The 12,002-nt window shown below is 46.8% G+C and overlaps 1 protein-coding gene across 2 annotated transcripts in view; it reads left to right on the top strand.

Moving 5' to 3' along the window:
* SYNPR (synaptoporin) overlaps nt 1-12,002 on the top strand; it is a 239,903-nt gene that overhangs the window by 175,440 nt on the left and 52,461 nt on the right. The window lies entirely within an intron of this gene.

Here is a 12,002-nt window from a genome sequence, read left to right as displayed (position 1 = left end):
GGCTCTCCAGGGACCGCCGTTTGAACCACTGGGCTCAGTGGATCTTAAATAGCTAACAGCTAAGACTGTTTTCCTTCTGGCCATAGCTTCGGCCAGACATGTTTCTGATTTAGGGGCTCTCTCTTGTAGACCCCCTTTCTTGATTTTTCATGGGAACAGGGCAGTGCTCCGCACTCGGCCTGAATTTCTTCCCAAAGTTGTTTCCCAGTTTCATGTTAACGAGGAAATAGTTGTTCCGGCCTTTAACTCACCTGGTCTTTCAGTGGGTGAGGCCACTTTGGATGTTGTGCGGGCCTTAAGGACTTATGTTGACCGCACTTCTTCGTTTAGGAAGTCGTACGCCTTGTTTGTCCTCTATGGCTTCTGTAAAAAGGGTTGGCCTGCTTCAAAGCAAACTTTGGCAGCCTGGATCCGTATGGCTATTTCTGAAGCTTATCTTCATGAAGGTCTGCCGGTTCCTCCTTCTTTGAAGGCTCATTCCACTAGGACAGTGGGTCCTTCGTGGGCAGCTCGACGTGGTGCCTCTGCAGTTCAGATCTGCAAGGCTGCTACGTGGTCCTCTGTCCATACCTTCGTGAGGTATTACAGGCTTGACACCTTCGCCTCTCAGGATGCTTCCTTCGGGCGGCGGATTCTCCTTTCAGCACAGGAGCGTCCCCACCCTTAAAGGATACTGCTTTGGGACATCCCCAAGGTATCCTGTGGATACCCTATGGACCCTGAAGTAGAAAATATGAGATATGGTAAGAACTTACCTTTGTTATCTCTATTTCTACGAAGTCCATAGGGTTCCACAAGACTCCCGCCCTGTCGCACCTGTGCTGCAGATGGGCTTTGGTCTGGTCACCGGTTTTCCCGTCTCCCTCTGGTGAGAATGTGATTCTTGTGTGTATCCAGATCTTCTTTCTCTCTCTTCCTTCTCCTCCTCCGGCCTATGGCTTGATAACTAACTGAGGTGCCTTGGCTCGGGGGCGGGGTATAGGAGGGGGACCCTAGTGCATCCTGGGAGGCTGAAAGCTTAACTCTATGGTGCCCGATGACTGACGTCACTCCCAGGGCTGCCATCAGAAATGGTGGGGCCCGGTACTGACAAATTAGGCAGGGCCCCCCTCCCCCGCGATACGGGGCAGAAGTGGGCGGAGCTGTGGATGTGAGTGGAGCTACTTTGGGGGTGAGAGACAGGGAGGGCTGGACCTATTGGGGGCACAGATTAATCGTTCGTAAATTCTGTTATATTATCTGCTGTGCTGACATTTTTATTTGCATGTTTTTAAATTATTATATCTAAGCACAAGATGTATTGTGTGTGTGTGTATGTGTATATATAATATATATATATACATAGATATATATATATATATATATATATAAATATATATATGTTACATACACAAACAAACAAAGCCGTAACTAGACTTGTTGGTGCTGCGTAGCTATTTTAAATTAAAAGCATGTAGGTGTCAGCACAGCAAGTAATATAACAGCACTTACCCACATTTATGTGTGTGATTTTATATATATATATATATATATATATATATATATACACACACACTGTATATATATATATATATATATATATATATATATATATACTTACCTGGACACTCTGCCATCTTCGTGACTCTGGGAGCTCAGAGGACAGCCAGCGCAGAGTGATGTGCGGTACCGCTTGTCACTGGTGGAATGCATGCACCGGCAGCTGCCAGAGAAGAGGAAGAGTCTCGTGGTATTTAATACATGGAGCCGGTCGCAAGCCAATCACAACTTGCTGAACGGCAGCCAGCCAATCAGCAGCGGCCACTGCTGATTGGCTGCAGTTCCGCGAGCCAATCACAGCTCGTGGAACAACATCCAGCCAATCAGCAGCGGCCACTGCTGATTGGCTGGATGTTGTTCCACGAGCTGTGATTGGCTCGCGGAACTGCAGCCAATCAGCAACGGCCGCTGCTGATTGGCTGGCTGCCGTTCCGCGAGCTGCTGTGATTGGCTTGCGGACGTCTCTATGTATTAAATGCCACCAAGTCTCTTTAGTTCTTTGGCTGCCCCCGCTGCATTCCAGCAGTGATGTGCGGTAGCGCACATCACTGCATTTCACACCACTGCTACCCGGGCCCCCTCTCTGTCCAGGCCCGGGACTGGAGTCCCCGCAGTCCCCCCCTGATGGCGGCCCTGGTCACACATATACCCAAGGTATCCTGTGGAACCCTATGGACTTCGTAGAAATAGAGATAACAAAGGTAAGTTTTTACCATATCTCATATTATATATATATATATATATATATATATTAGGGGTGTGCACCGGCCACTTTTCGTGTTTTGTGTTTTGGTTTTGGATCTGGATCTTTCTTCGTGTTTTGGATCTGGATTGGTTTTGCCAAAACCACCCTTCCGTGTTTTGGGTTCTGGGTTTTGTGTTTTGGATCTGTATTGTTTTGAAAAAAAGCATAAAAACAGCTAAAATCACAGAATTTGTAGGTTTTTCTGCTCCTATGCTATTATTAACCTCAATAACCTTAATTTCCACTCATTTCCAGTCTATTCTGAACACCTCACACCTCACAATAGTGTTTTTATGTCCAAAAGGTTGCACCGAGGTAGCTGGATGACTATGCTAAGCGACACGAGTGGGCGGCACAAACACGTGACCCCTCTAGGCGTGATACTGCAGTGGCAGACAGGATGGCAGTTTGAAAAACTAGGCCCCAAACTGTACATAATGCAAAGAAAAAAAAGAGGTGCAAGATGGAATTGTCCTTGGGCCCTCCCACCCACCCATATGTTGTATAAACAGGACATGCACACTTTAACAAACCAATCATTTCAGCGCCAGGGTCTGCCACACAACTGTGGCTGAAATGATTGGTTCGTTTGGGCCCCCACAAAACAAGCTGGCAATTAATGTGTCCCTGCACAAACTGGCTCTACGGAGGCAAGATGTCATCCTCATCCTCCTCATCCACCGATTCCTCACCCTCTTCAGTGTGTACATCCTCATCCTCACAAAGTATTAACTCGTCCCCACTTGAATCCACCACCACAGGTCCCTCTGTACGTTCTGGAGGCTGGTCTCCCTGGAAGAGCTGATAATTCATTTTGATGAACATCATCTTCTCCACATTCTGTGGAAGCAACCTCCTACGCCTTTCGCTGACAAGGTTCCCGGCTGCACTAAACACTCTTTCGGAGTACACACTGGAGGGGGGGCAACTCAGGTAAAATAGAGCCAGTTTGTACAGGGGCCTCCAAATTGCCTCTTTTTCCTGCCAGTACAGGTATGGACTGTCTGACATGCCTACTTGGATGCTGTCACCGATGTAATCCTCCACCATTCTGTCAATGGTGACAGTATCATATGCAGTGACAGTAGACATGTCAGAAATTGTTGCCAGGTCCTTCAGTCCGGACCAGATGTCCAAACTTGGTCCTGCCTGCCCTGCATCACCGCCAGCGGGTTGCTTAGGATACCTACGTTTTTTCCTGCCAACCCCAGTTGCGGGAGAAAATGAAGAAGGAGCTGTTGACGTGTCACGTTCCGCTTCAGCTGACAGTGTGTTCACCAGCAGGTCTTTGCACCTCTGCAGGCTTGTGTCGGCCGGAAAGAGAGACACCACATAGGCTTTAAACCTAGGATCGAGCACGGTGGCCAAAATGTAGTGGTCTGATTTCAACAGATTGACCACCCTGGAATCCTGGCAAAGCGAATGAAGGGCTTCATCCACAAGTCCCACATGCCGAGCGGAATCGCTCCGTCTTAGCTCCTCCTTCACTTTCTCCAGCTGCTTCTGCAAAAGCCTGATGAGGGGAATGACCTGACTCAAGCTGGCAGTGTCTGAACTGACTTCACGTGTGGCAAGTTCGAAGGGCTGGATAACCTTACACAACACGGAAATCATTCTCCACTGCGCTTGAGTCAGGTGCATATCCCCTCCTTTGCCTATGTCATAGGTGGATGTATAGGCTTGAATGGCCTTTTGCTGCTCCTCCATCCTCTGAAGCATATAGAGGGTTGAGTTCCACCGCGTCACAACCTCTTGCTTCAGGTGATGGCGGGGCAGGTTCAAGAGTGTTTGCTGGCGCTCCAGTCTTCGGAACGCAGTCGCTGAATGGCGAAAGTGGCCTGAAATTTTTCGGGCCACCCAAAGCGTCTCCTGCACGCCCCTGTCGCTTTTCAGAAAATTCTGCACCACCAAGTTTATTGTGTGAGCAAAACATGGGACGTGCTGGAATTTGCCCAGATGTAATGCCTGCACAATATTGGTGGCGTTGTCAGATATCACAAATCCCCAGGAGAGTCTAAGTGGGGTAAGCCACTGGGCGATGATTTCCCTCAGTTTCTCTAAGAGGTTGTCGGCGGTGTGCCTCTTACTGAAACCGGTGATACACAGTGTAGCCTGCCTTGGAACGAGCTGGCGTTTCTGAGATGCTGCGACTGGTGACGCTGCTGCTGTTGCTGCGTAAGGTGATACATCTACCCAGTGGGCTGTCACAGTCATATAGTCCTTAGTCTGCCCTGTTCCACTTGTCCACATGTCCGTGGTTAAGTGGACATTGGGTACAACGGCATTTTTCAGGACACTGAGGACACTTTTTCTGACGTTTCTGTACAGTCTCTGTATCGCCTGCCTAGTGAAGTGGAATCTAGACGGGATTTGGAACCGGGGACACACTACCTCCAGCAATTGTCTAAATCCCACTGCACTAATGGCGGATACCGGACGCACGTCTAACACCAACATAGCAGTCAAGGCCTCAGTTATACGTTTTGCTTCAGGATGACTGCTGTCGTACTTCATCCTCCTCGCTAAGGACTGTTGGAGGGTCAATTGTTTAGTAAAAGTAGTGGTGTTCCTACTTCCTCTCTGGGATGATGAATGACTCCCAGCAGCAGCAACAGCAGCAGCGGCACCAGGAGGCGTAGCAATGCAGGATCCTCCGGAGGAATCCGGGATAGGAGAGTCAGTCATGCCAGTGACATGGCCTGCAGGACTACTTCCGATCCTGACTAAGGAGGAAATTGACGAGGAGGGAGTTGACGGTGTGGTTTGCAGGTGCTTGGATACAACAGGACAACGGGATTTAGGTGTCCCTGGACTGCTTACGGTCTTAGCCAAAGTTTCTGAACTTGACAGTAACTTATTATGAACGCGCTGCAGGTGCCGTATAAGGGAGGATGTTCCTAGGTGGTTAACGTCCCTACCCCTACTTATTCCACCTTTACATAAGGTACATATGGCAAGACAGTTGTTGTCCGGATTTGGATAGAAATATTGCCAGACCAAAGAGGTGGAATGTTTTATCTTCTGCCCAGGCATGACCGTGATGGGCTTTTTCATCCCACGGACAACAACTGTCTCCCCCGGAGCCTGATTTAAACAAACCACATCACCATCAGAATCCTCCTCGCCAACTTCCTCCTCAGCGCCAGCTACACCAGTATCCTCATCCTGTTGTACTTCAACAGTGACATCTTCAATTTGCATATCAGCAAGTGGACTGTGGGTGCTCCTTTCAGCACTTGCAGGGGGCGTGCAAATGGTGGAAAGAGCCACCTCTTCCCGTCCAGTGCTGGGAAGGTCAGGTATCGCAACCACCACCACACTTGGACTCTCCTTGGGGATTTGTGATATCTTCTTAGAAAGCACAGTTCTTCGCTGTGCTTTTGACAGCTTAACTCTTTTGATTTTTTTAGTGGGAGGAGGGCTTCCATCGTCATGTGAAGCTGAACCACTAGTCATGAACATACTAGGGATCGACCTTAGCCGTTCCTTGCCACTCCGTGTCGTAAATGGCATATTGGCAAGTTTACGTTTCTCTTCAGCTGATTTAAATGTTTTTTTCAAGGTCATTTTCCTGAACTTTGTCATTTGGGATTGTATGTGCCCTCTATTATGACATTGGGCATCGGCCTTGGCAGACGACGTTGATGGCATGTTATCGTCTATGTCATGACTAGTGGCAGCAGCTTCAGCACTAGGAGGAAGTGGTTCTTGATCTTTCTCTATTTTATTTTTATCGGAGAAAGTTTGGTCCTCCATTTATGTTATATCGATTTGATATATACGTGCGGCTAAACACAGAAAATATTTTTTTATTTTTGCTGGAGAGTAGTGCACTTTGTGGGTTACACCAGTCTTTAAGAAATGAGCCAGCCGGCTCTTTACTTATGGGACACAGGCGCACGCTTGGCACTATTTTGTTGATGCACGTGCGGCTACTGCGCACACAATTCACAAACACAGAAAATATATATTTTTTTGGTTTGGACTGGAGTGTACTTTGGGAGTTACAGCACCCTTTAACGGTCAAGCCAGCCGGCCCTTTACTTATGACACAGGCGCACGCTTGGCTCTACTTTGTTGATGCACGTGCGGCTACTGCGCACACAATTCACAAACACAGAAAATATATATTTTTTTGGTTTGGACTGGAGTGTACTTTGGGGGTTACAGCACCCTTTAACGGTCAAGCCAGCCGGCCCTTTACTTATGACACAGGCGCACGCTTGGCACTACTTTGTTGATGCACGTGCGGCTACTGCGCACAATTCACAAACACAGAAAATAATTTTTTTTTTGGTTTGGACTGGAGTGTACTTTGGGGGTTACAGCACCCTTTAACAGTCAAGCCAGCCGGCCCTTTACTTATGACACAGGCGCACGCTTGGCACTACTTTGTTGATGCACGTGCGGCTACTGCGCACACAATTCACAAACACAGAAAATCATTTTTTTTTTGGTTTGGACTGGAGTGTACTTTGGGGGTTACAGCACCCTTTAACGGTGAAGCCAGCCGGCCCTTTACTTATGACACAGGCGCACGCTTGGCACTACTTTGTTGATGCACGTGCGGCTACTGCGCACACAATTCACAAACACAGAAAATCATTTTTTTTTTGGTTTGGACTGGAGTGTACTTTGGGGGTTACAGCACCCTTTAACGGTCAAGCCAGCCGGCCCTTTACTTATGACACAGGCGCACGCTTGGCACTACTTTGTTGATGCACGTGCGGCTACTGCGCACACAATTCACAAACACAGAAAATAAAATTTTTTTTGGTTTGGACTGGAGTGTACTTTGGGGGTTACAGCACCCTTTAACGGTCAAGCCAGCCGGCCCTTTACTTATGACACAGGCGCACGCTTGGCACTACTTTGTTGATGCACGTGCGGCTACTGCGCACACAATTCACAAACACAGAAAATAATTTTTTTTTTGGTTTGGACTGGAGTGTACTTTGGGGGTTACAGCACCCTTTAACGGTCAAGCCAGCCGGCCCTTTACTTAGGACACAGGCGCACGCTTGGCACTACTTTGTTGATGCACGTGCGGCTACTGCGCACACAATTCACAAACACAGAAAATATATTATTTTTTTAGCACTTGGGGGGAGCACCCCTGATGGACAGAGCACCCCCTGGACAACACTACAGCACCCCTTTAGGACTGGGACACTGCACAGGACTTTGGAGTGGACACAGCCCCTATGGAGAACTGACTGCGCAACACAGTCCAGCCAGCCCCTATGGACTTTGAAGTAGTGGACACAGCCCCTATTAACAACAGCAGCACAGCACAACACAGCCAGCCCCTATGGACATTGAAGTAGTGGACAACAGCAGCACTACACTACACTACACAGCCCAGCCAGCCCTAACTCCCACCCTCCCTCTTCACTGTCCACAGCCGAGTGAGAAAATGGCGCCGACGCGGGTACCTTATATAGGATCCAAAACCCGCGAGACTCGGATGACGGGATGATGACGTTTTGCCTCGATTTCAGATCCGAGTCAGGCGGGAAAAGTCTAGCCTGACTCGGATCGGACTCGGATCGGGGGGGCTCGGGGGGGTTCGGATTTCAGAAATCCGAACCCGCTCACCCCTAATATATATATATATACTGTGAGCTATATAGGCAGCCCTGCAGAAGTAGGCCTGTGCCGTCCACGTCATGTCGTCGTCACGTGAGGCTGCTGTCAGGAGAAAGTGTAGAACTACCCGGACAGGTCTCAAACTGCAGGGTGCGTGCCCAGAGCATCCTTTGGACACCCCACTGGCCGCAGGGTGCTGTCCCAGGCACCCTACTAGACAGATGCAGGTGCCATTCCCATCCCCGGGTGCTGTACCCCAGCACCCTGGGCAACAGCACCGCTTGCACACATCTCCCTACTATTCTAGTCACTTTACAATTGGTTGGAATTCATCCATGTTTAAGGGGGGTATCCAATTAGCAGCGCTAAAGTAGTGCTGCTAATTGATCACGGCGGGGCTATCCTATTAGCCCCGAAGTGCCGCCTGACACTGGCACTTATTGTGGATATTTTTCGCGACTTGATGTGTCCCGAAAAATAATCCACTATAAGTGCCGGTTTTTCACCACCTAAATGGCGAAAACACATACGTCCGCGAGCTTATCACATGTCCTATGTGTTTTCGGAAAAATTATCCTATTATTTCAATCAAAATAATATGATAGGGTGAAAAAAAAAATGTAGAAAAATGGGGATAATCACAGTTTTTCGCCGATCGCGGCTATCCATTAGCGCCTGAACTATGTTTGGGGCTAATTGGATACCGCCCAATGTGTTCATACTCCTTTAGCACATAATAACCTCTGATAAACACAAAGGCTGGGAGTGCAACCTATGTCCTGAGCCTTCCAGGCTTGATGAATGACTCCCATTAGGAGCACGCAGTGCTTAAGAGCTTGCTATAATTAATTTCCCACCAACTGGTGGGACTTTCATTACACGACACTGATCAGCTCACATTATTTAAACCAGTTTATCTTCCATCCTCACTTAATTACAATGTGACTGTTTAAAGTTACAGTAAAATCCCATCTTATCTCCCCTAATGGGGCATATTTATTGATTAGCGGTTTTAGACCTGATAATATTAATTTCTTATCCGCTCCGATGGGAGCCCGTCCCTGAGTTGTGTAAAAGCAAAGTGACTGTGTTAATGCTTTCACTGTACTTCCTGGTTCAGGGACCGGCCACACTAGTGCCCATGTGTGGTCATCCTACAGGCCCCTCTCCCAGTAAAATGTTATAATCTATAGCCAATAGGTTACATTGACTGACGCCATCCGATATCTGCAGCAGTTCTCTGTACATACATCACATCTGTGTTGTACTTAATATTTGTCAGTACCCCCAATAAAACATGTGTCTAAGATAAATATGCAAGTATGGGCCTATTCATCATACGATAAATGGCCCGGTAACTATATTTAAGTTACCAGGCTATTCATCATCAGGCGTCTGATGTCGGTTTTAGACCTGATAATATTCATTTCTTATCCGCTCCGATATATTTCTTATCCGCTCCGATATTCAGCAAACTCTGAAAACTGAACGTTTTCGGAGTTTGCTTCCAAGAACAAGCGTCATCTTCAGACGGCGCTTGTTTACGGATCCCCGCTCCTTCCTATGGGAAGGAGTTCCCGAGAAACGAAGAGGGATCCGAGCGGATCCCTCCACCTCCTCCTCACTACCTCCCCAGCGGCTTTGCACATGCGTGAAAATGTTGGATGCCTTATTAATGTGAACATTTTATTTTACTGAATAGATGTATTATTTAATGGAAAGTCTTATCATATGTAAGCTTGATGGAACAATAAGCAACATATGGGCTGATGAGCTCAAATCATGCCTGGCTACGTACATAACACGGCATTCCCATCTTACCAACCACCAAAATAACAACACTACTGCATAGTTGGCGGTTAAAGGTCACTAGTTTATTGAAATTTATTAAATGAGAATAAAGGATGACTGAGAAAGTTTTTGAGGAGCAGTTAAAATGACATAAGGTGATATATAATTACAGGGACATAACCCTCCCCAAACTCAAATTGCATTGTGGGAAAACAACTCACCTCTACTGAGCCATACTGTATGCTCCTCAAGGACACACCCAGGCACTGTTTCCACTTTCAAATGTTCATTTTCTTATAATGCTGTGATAATTACATAGCAGGAGAGCTAACAAAACTACCTACAGAAATTTTTTTTAAAACTGAAGTCATTTTATCCGACCAGGAAAAAAATGCAAAGGTGGAAACACTATACCTTAAAATTGCCAGATTTCCATATGAGTAGACCTCTGACTCAACCACTATGACCCGTCAGACCAGTACATGGGTACTGACTTGGAACTCAAAATCCCTGTAAACAGCATGCTTCAAACTGGGAAAAACCAGGGAAAAAAATCCAAATGTGGAAACCCTGCTGCAAACCAGGAAAACGGGACAAAATCTCCAAAAATGGAAACACTGCAGCCAGGTCCACTCTCAAGAGCAGGACACCTTGACTTAATTTAAAGAAAAGTTGCCTCTCAATCTTACAATTTAAACTACTTCTGCTGAACGGTTTCCCACCAATCAGTGCAGACCCTGAAACTAAATAAAACAACAAGATGGGGCAAAAAGATTAGCGCAAACCAAACCACTAAACAACAACCCTAGGTCAGAAGTAAAGAAGGGATGGTGGACGGGTGGTCCGCTAAGCTACGCCCCTATTCCTGATTGGTCACCCACCTGCCATTCCCCACAGCAGGGATGTCAATCGATGGGTGAAACCATCAATGGTTCCTCGTCAATAATTTTATACAATCGAAGTTAGGCACCGATGGCACAATCTATGGTTAACCCACAGATAGCCATCCCTACTGGAAATATTCATGTGGGCGTAACACAGCGATGACGTCATCACTAACCAACAATCATGGAGGAAACACTGTTGAGTAGAATCAGAAGGATGTGTGTTACAAGAAAATGGCCACTCTAGCCTACTTATGGCTACATGAATGACCAATGATGTGTGATGATTTACAAGTGATATGTGCCCAAGAAAGTTCTTGTATTAATAATAATAATTTTATTTATATAACATTATTTTCTTTTGTCCTAAGATGACTCAAAGTGCTTTACATTTGCCTTTACAGCATAAAATACAAAGCAAGCTAGAGACATTAGTGGAATGCTTGGGTGAATAGGTGAATCTCGAGTCTTTTTTTGAAGGATTCTAGAGTGGAGGCTTCTCGAACTGTGCGAGAAGCGAGTTCCATACAGTCGGAGCCACAAAGCTGAAAGCTAGATCCACCAAATGCATTACGGGAAATTGTAGGTACTGTTAATAGTCCATCGTCAATGTATCGCAGTAATTGAGTGGGACAGTAAGGGATCAGAAACAGCTTCAAGTACTTTGGGCCCTGGTCATGAATGGGTTTTATGTGGCTGGAACGGGGCTGGTTGGTTAATAGCCTGGCAGCTGCATTTTGTACCATCCGCAAGCAGTGCAGTTGTTTTGCTGGGAGACCAAGGTAGAGGGCATTGCAGTAGTCTAGGCATGATGATATAAATGCATGTATGACTTTAGGCAGATCTTCTAAGGGAATTAAGTGCTTGATTCTGGCTATGTTCCTCAGATGAAAGAATGAGGATTTAATTGTGGCTGATACATGTCAAGCCACTATCCAGGGCAACATCAAGATTCCTCACATGTTTAGTGTTTTTAAGTTCTGAACCCCCAATCATAAGTCCTGTTGGTTGGCTATGCTGCAGCTTTGTCCTGTGACCTATCATACGGACCTCTATTTTATCAGGATTCAGTCTCAGCCAACTGGCACTCATCCACTCCTGGAGCTTGGCTAGACAGCCATTAGGGTTGGAATTGGGTTCCCAGTACCTGGAGCAAAGGACAGGTACAGTTATGTATAATCTTCATAGCAGGGGTAGACCAGGACATGATGTCTGAATATTTCACCCAGTGGTAGCATGTATACTGCAAAAAGCATGGGAGATAGTATAGAACCCTGTGGGACACCTCATGGCAGTGGCACTGGAGATGATGAGGATAATCCAGAAGAAGCTCTCTGTGACCTGCCGGTGAGAAATGATTTGAACGAGCTAAAGACTATGCCATCCAGTCCACAGACATTTTTTAGGCGCTCAATTAGAATTCTGTGGTCCATGGTATCAAATGCTGCAGAGAG

Source organism: Taudactylus pleione, unplaced genomic scaffold (genome assembly GCF_031769625.1).
Source record: "Taudactylus pleione unplaced genomic scaffold, aTauple2 ptg000135l, whole genome shotgun sequence".
NCBI lineage: Eukaryota > Metazoa > Chordata > Amphibia > Anura > Myobatrachidae > Taudactylus > Taudactylus pleione.
The sequence above is the reverse complement of the archived record's forward strand: the minus strand, read 5'-3'. Positions and strand labels throughout refer to the sequence as shown.